The sequence below is a fragment of the Manis pentadactyla genome, chromosome 9 (assembly GCF_030020395.1).
Source record: "Manis pentadactyla isolate mManPen7 chromosome 9, mManPen7.hap1, whole genome shotgun sequence".
NCBI classification, from domain to species: domain Eukaryota; kingdom Metazoa; phylum Chordata; class Mammalia; order Pholidota; family Manidae; genus Manis; species Manis pentadactyla.
In genome coordinates this window covers 44,291,676-44,298,967 of record NC_080027.1, presented here as the reverse complement: position 1 = coordinate 44,298,967, position 7,292 = coordinate 44,291,676, and the positions used below count along the sequence as shown (strand labels likewise).

General features: G+C 38.0%; 1 pseudogene; it reads right to left on the bottom strand.

Moving 5' to 3' along the window:
• Positions 1-5,465: 5,465 nt before the first annotated feature.
• On the bottom strand, positions 5,466-6,402 carry LOC118912177 (olfactory receptor 52A5-like; annotated as a pseudogene).
• Between the last annotated feature and the right edge of the window lie 890 nt (positions 6,403-7,292).

Here is a 7,292-nt window from a genome sequence, read left to right as displayed (position 1 = left end):
CCCCGGGACGGATGGATTTACCTCGGAATTTTATCAGATATACAGGGAAGACATAATACACATTCTCCTTAAAATTTTCCAAAAAATAGAAGAGGAGGGGATACTCCCAAACTCAATCTATGAAGCTAACATCACCCTAATACCAAAACCAGGCAAAGACACCACCAAAAAGAAAACAACAGACCAATATCCCTGATGAACGTAGAGGCAAAAATACTCAACAAAATTTTTGCAAACGGAATTCAAAAATACATAAAAAGGATTGTACACCATGACCAAGTGGGATTCATCCCAGGGATGCAAGAATGGCACAGCATTCGAAAGTCCATCAACATCATCCACCATATCAACAAAAAGAAAGACAAAAACCACATGATCATCTCCATAGATGCTGAAAAAGTATTTGACAAAGCTCAACATCCATTCATGATAAAAACTTTCAGCAAAATGGGAATAGAGGGCAAGTATCTCAACATAATAAAGGCCATCTATGAAAAACCCACAGCCAACATTATATTGAACAGCGAGAAGCTGAAAGCATTTCCTCTGAGATCGGGAACTAGGCAGGGATACTCACTTTCCCCACTGTTATTTAACATAGAACTGGAGGTCCTAGCCACGGCAATCAGACAAAACAAAAAAATACATGCAATCCAGATTGGTAAAGAAGAAGTTAAACTGTCACTATTTGCAGAAGACATGACTATACATAAAAAACCCAGAGACTCTACCCCAAAACTACTAGAACTGATATCGGAATACAGCAAAGTTGCAGGATACAAAATCAACACACAGAAATCTGTGGCTTTCCTATACACCAACAATGAACGAACAGAAAGAGAAATCAGGAAAACAACTCCATTCACAATTGCATCAAAAAAAAAAATACCTAGGAATAAACCTAACCAAGAAGTGAAAGACTTATACACTGAAAACTACAAGTCACTCTTAAAAGAAATTAAAGGGGACACTAACAGATGGAAACACATCCCATGCTCATGGCTAGGAAGAATTAATATCATCACAATGGCCATCCTGCCCATAGCAATATACAGATTTGATGCAATCCCTACGAAACTATCAGCAACATTCTTCAATGAAATGGAACAAATAATTCACAAATTCATATGGAAACAGCAGAGACCCCGAATAGCAAAAGCAATTCTGAGAAAGAAGAATAAAGTAGGGGGGATCTCACTCCCCAACTTCAAACTCTACTATAAAGCCACAGTAAACAAGACAATTTGGTACTGGCACAAGAACAGAGCCACAGACGAATGGAAAAGACTAGATAATCCAGACATTAACCCAGACATATATGGTCAATTAATATTTGATAAAGGAGCCATGGACATACAATGGCGAAATGAAAGTCTCTTCAACAGATGGTGCTGGCAAAACTGGACAGCTACATGTAGGAAAATGAAACTGGACCATTGTCTAACCACATACACAAAAGTTAACTCAAAATGGATCAAAGACCTGAATGTAAGTCACGAAACCATTAAACTCTTGGAAAGAAACATAGGCAAAAACCTCTTAGACATAAACATGAATGACCTCTTCTTGAACATATCTCCCTGGGCAAGGAAAACAACAGCAAAAATGAACAAGTGGGACTATATTAAGCTGAAAAGCTACTGTACAGCAAAAGATACCATCAATAGAACAAAAAGGAACCCTACAGTATGGGAGAATATATTTGAAAATGACAGATCCGATAAAGGCTTGAAGTCCAGAATATATAAAGAGCTCAAATGCCTCAACAAACAAAAAACAAATAACCCAAATAAAATATGGGCAGAGGAACTGAACAGACGGTTCTCCATAAAAGAAATACAGATGGCCAACAGACACATGAAAAGATGCTCCACATCGCTAATTATCAGAGAAATGCAAATTAAAACTACAATGAGGTATCACCTCACAGCAGTAAGGATGGCTGCCATCCAAAAGACAGAGGACAACAAATTTTGGCGAGGCTGTGGAGAAAGGGGAACCCTCCTACACTGCTGGTGGGAATGTAAATTAGTTCACCCATTGTGGAAAGCAGTATGGAGGTACATCAAAATGTTCAAAACAGACATACCATTTGACCCAGGAATTGCACTCCTAGGAATTTACCCTAAGAATGCAGCAATCAAGTATGAGAAAGACCAATACACCCCTAAGTTTATTGCAGCACTATTTACAATAGCCAAAAATTGGAATCATCCAAAATGTCCACCTATAGATGAATGGATAAAGAAGATGTGGTACATATACACAATGGAATACTACTCAGCCATAAGAAAAGGGCAAATCTAACCATTTGCAGCAACATGGATGGAGCTGGAGGGTATTATGCTCAGTGAAACAAGCCAAGCAGAGAAAGAGAGATACCAAATGATTTCACTCATCGGTGGAGTATAAGAACAAAGGAAAAACTGAAGGAACAAAACAGCAGCAGAATCACAGAACACAAGAATGGACTAACAGGTACCAAAGGGAAAGTGACTGGGGAGGATGGGTGGGTAGGAAGGGATAAGGGAGGGGGAGAAAAAGGGGAGTTTTAAGATTAGCATCCATAGGGGTGTGGTGGAAAGGGGAGGGCTATACAACACAGAGAAGACAAGTAGTCATTCTACAACATTTTGCTATGCTGATGGACAGTGACTGTAAAGGAGTATATTGGGGGGACCTGCTTTAGGGGAGATCCTAGTAAACAAAGTATTCATCATGTAAGTGTAGATTAATGATAAGAAAAAAAAAAGCTGTTCCTGTGTGGTGACCTCCAATGAGTTCTACACAATGATATAAAGGGCATATAAAAGTGTAGGCATAGGGTCTGATTGTGTTTATACAGAGGATCAAAGCCTAATTGGGCTACCCCGAAAATGAACTAAAATACGATATGAAAAAGTACTTCCAACATCAGCACTTTCTGGAAGACTCATGCCAGAAGACGATCATCAAAAATCCCCAACAAAGATCCACGCACTGCTACAGCTGTAGATGCACTCATCCCACCAATTCCTGTACTTGCCATGGGAGTGATGAAGGAGATATCTAAGCTGGCCTGTGCATACAGTAAAACAACAAATTTGACTGGATCTATACTGTTGGAACTCAACCAAGAATTAGGAGAAGTGCAAATTGTAGCACTCCAAAATCTTACAACCACAGACTATTTACTGTTAAAAGAACATAAGGGATGTGAACAGTCCCCAGGAATGGGTTGTTTTCATTTATCTGAATTCTCTCAGACTGTTCAAGTTCAGTTGGACAATATCCACCATATCATAGATAAGTTTTCACAAATGCCTAAGGTGCCTAACTGGTTTTCTTGGATTCACTGGAGATGGCTGGTAATTACAGGTATGCTTTGTTTATGTAACTATACTCCTATTATGTTAATGTGTGTGCGCAATTTAATTAGTAGTTTAAAACCTATACATGCTGAAGTTATTCTACAAGAAGATATGTCAAAGAAATAATCAAACTTCCCAGGTTTTCTTCCACCTGCTACTTCTATAGCTTTTTTTCTTCCTACCTAATTACAACATTTAAATAGAATTCATGCCACATGTCGAATTTACTGAGTATCATAATTCTTCCAAGTGGTAAAGATACCTCAAGACAAATGCTGGGCATAGAAGACACAGGGCATAAATATGCAAAGAAGTAAAAAGCTAACCTTTTCAAACAATAAGGCTTTTCTCTCACTTAACCAACTTAACATTCCCCTGTATGGCCCCGGAAGATGACTGGTTAGCCAGAGACGGGTAAGATTCCTCAAGGGAGGAACAACCTAAGACATTCACAGTCGCAGGGGGGCCATCAGGTAAGAAAATGGGGATCAAAAGAGGTGAGGCTTAGAACCTCACCCCCCCCCGTTCTGAGAGAAATCTTCTGCTTACGTGGATGTTTTATTGCCCTTGTCCTGCTCGGATTAACACATAGTCTACAGGCACACACCTGATCATCTACATTTGCTCTCTTACAACACTAAACTATGTTTTCTACCTTTGTCTCGTATCTACCTACCCCTTCAGCATTTTATTAAAAATAATAATAATAGAGTAATGTGGTATCCACATATAAATCAAGTATAAAAATCAAATGAATATTCATATTTGAACTGAATGTTTATAGTTCATAATGCATTAACAAAACCGAAAGCTTCTGTGATAACTGCCCTTGTAATGTTCACCATGTAACTTATTCACTATGTAAGAATTTGTACTCCATGTAAGAACTTGTTCGTTATGCATCAGAAGATTGCAGACTGATGAAAATTAGGCTTGGGATGGATTAATGATTGTGCATTGAGCATTGACCCCCCTATACAGAATTTTATTTTTGTTAACAACCATTTGATCAATAAATATGAGAGATGCCCTCACAAAAAAAAATATATATATATATAAACACTTCCAATTGTAAAATAAATAAGTAACTGGGATGTAATGTATAGCATAAGGAATGTAGTCAAAATATTGTAACAACTTGGTATGGTGATAGCTGGTACCTGGAATTATCATGTATATAATTGTTGAATCACTGTGTTGTACACTTGAAACTAATGTAATACTCTGTGTCAACTACCCTTCAATAAAAAATAATTATCCCGGGGAAAAGAAATACATAAGTAATACTCTCTGATACTGTCAAGATCATTAGCAACAAAAGAAAGCATCCAAAATTTACAGACAAGAGACCTTTAAGGAGACATGCAATTGATATACTAGATGGGGTTTAGGGACAAAAATAAAGGAAATTAAGTAAAAGTTTAGAAATTTGAATAAAAAATGGACTTCATTTAATTATAATGTACCTTATTATTTATAATGTAATATCAGTTCACTTGTAACAAATATACCATAATGCAAGATGATAAGGAAAACTGGGTGTGGAGTCTATGGTAACTCTCAATACTATATATTTCAATTTCTTTAACTCCAAATGTTCTAAAAACAAACTGCATAAATTGCATTGCAATCCAAAATTAAACACCTGAATCTTATTAGGGCTCAGATGATTATAAGGCATCAGATGTCTTATATGATGACACAAGGAAAGTAGAAGACAAAAAGTAGTTCATTATTATTGTAATTATTCACATTAGACTTAATTTATTCTTTTTAAAGAAATCCATGCACTGAGTACTATTAATCAGAGGATACAACTTAAATTAAATGTGTTTTTAAAAAGCTTCCCATTCGGAAACAAAAGAAAAATCTTCACTGATTGATCCAAAAACAGGTCTTAATGGTTTTTAACTAACACATCATCTACTGATGAATTAATTTTGTATCCTTAAAAACTGAAAGTGTTAAATAGGAATTAGATCTTAACTGTCTTGAGTGGAAATTTACAGCTCTAAACTTCAGCAGAAAATGACTTCAGAAAGCACAGACTCTCACCAACAACAAATGTTTCTGGGTGACATTTTCTTGTCTGATATAAAATACAATAATAAGAAATCAAGATATACATTTAGAGTGGAAAATCTTGGCGACCCGATCTCAAATGTTTGGTCTTCACGCCGTACACAACAGGATTGAGCAAAGGGGGGACAAGCAGGTAAAGGTTGGACAGAAGAATGTAGGGTGGAATGTGGAATCCAAACCTATGTGTAAAGAAGGAGAAGAAAGCCAGGAGATAAAACTCAAGGAAGACACAAATATGGGCGATGCAGGTGTTAAAAGCTTTGAGTCGCGCTTCCTTTTGGGGCAGGTTGAAGACAGTTACAAATATCCGGATGTAGGAGGGTGTGATGAAGGTGATGTCAAGTCCGAGGATACTGAAAGCCACGAACAGACCATAGGTCTTGTTGATTTGAATATCTTCTGCCGCCAGCATGGCCGTGTGCTCACAGTATGAGTGGGAGACCACAGTGGTCCAGCAGTATTTCAGCCGGCATTTGATGAGGATGAGACATGGAGCTACCAGAAGGGCTGCTCTGAGTGTCACTCCAACCCCGATCTGAGTGAGAAGCTGGTGGGTAAACACGGTTGAATGTCTCAGAGGATCACAGATGGCCACATAGCTGTCCAGGGCCATGGCCAGCAGGATACCAGACTCAGGTGACTGGAATGTGTGGATGAGCCACATCTGCTAGAGACAGACATCAAAGTGTATGTTTGGTAAATGGAACCAGAATATTCCTAACATTTTTGGTTGGATACAGGTGCTGAGAGCAATGTCTGTTACTCCAAGCATTGCCAGGAAGAGGTACATGGGCTCATGGAGGCTGCGCTCAGATTTGATGGTGAGCAGGAGCAGGGAACTGTCAAACAGAGCAATGATGTACACGGCACAGAAGGGAATCTCAATCCAGAAATGCACAGACTCCAAGCCAGGGATTCCAATCAGCGTCAGCAACGAGGGCATGAAGACTGTGCCGTTGAGCTTGAACATGTTTGCTCAGAGCTGCCTGCTTTAGAGCTTCTGATTCAAGATGGCAGTTTGTGTTGAGTGTCTGTCTTCTGTTTTCTGTTCTCACCTAGATTCATACAATCAGAGGTTGAATGTGCTTTCAAATGGCACTTTGTCAGATATAGCAATTTACTGCTGGGGCAATTAAGTGTTTCCAGGAATGCAGATATGGACTCCTAAATGATTTATTTACGATTCCAGTCTCTTCTGTCCTTTTCCCCCCAAAACTTCCCTGTGTTCCCCTCCGTGTCTTCTGTGTCTCTGTCTCTCTGTCACACATACACACACACACTTGAATACTATCTACACACCCACTCGACACCAACTGCATGTGCACACTCACTACTGAAAGAAGATATATTTCTAATGATGTGAAGGCAAATGGCTGTGTATTGTCTGTTAAAAACTATTCCATTGAATATCAGTTTGGTTTTCTTTGTTAACAGGATATAGGTATTTAATTAATATATTACCTATATATCTCTTTCTGGAGTCCTTACCCTAGAAGTATTTAGCCAAGCAATTAAATTGAAAGAAATGAAAAAATATCCACTATTCCAGTGCTATAGTAAGCATTGGGTAGTAAGAACTTATAAAGTCAGATCCTTAATGTCAAAGAGACAGTGATTTACTGTATGATGCATATTACAAGTGTCATGTGCATAGAAAGTGATGTGACACTGTATTTAGACCTTACCTTCATTCTAGAAGTGGATGCTAGAGAGTTGTTCCCTCTGAAACTTGTACAAAATTAGGTATTTTAGGGAGAGAAAATAAATGATAATAAAAACTGCTAACGAAAATTTAGATCTGCAAATTTTGATATGGAAAAAAATTTCCTTAATAATATAATGCCCAAACAGTAACAGTTG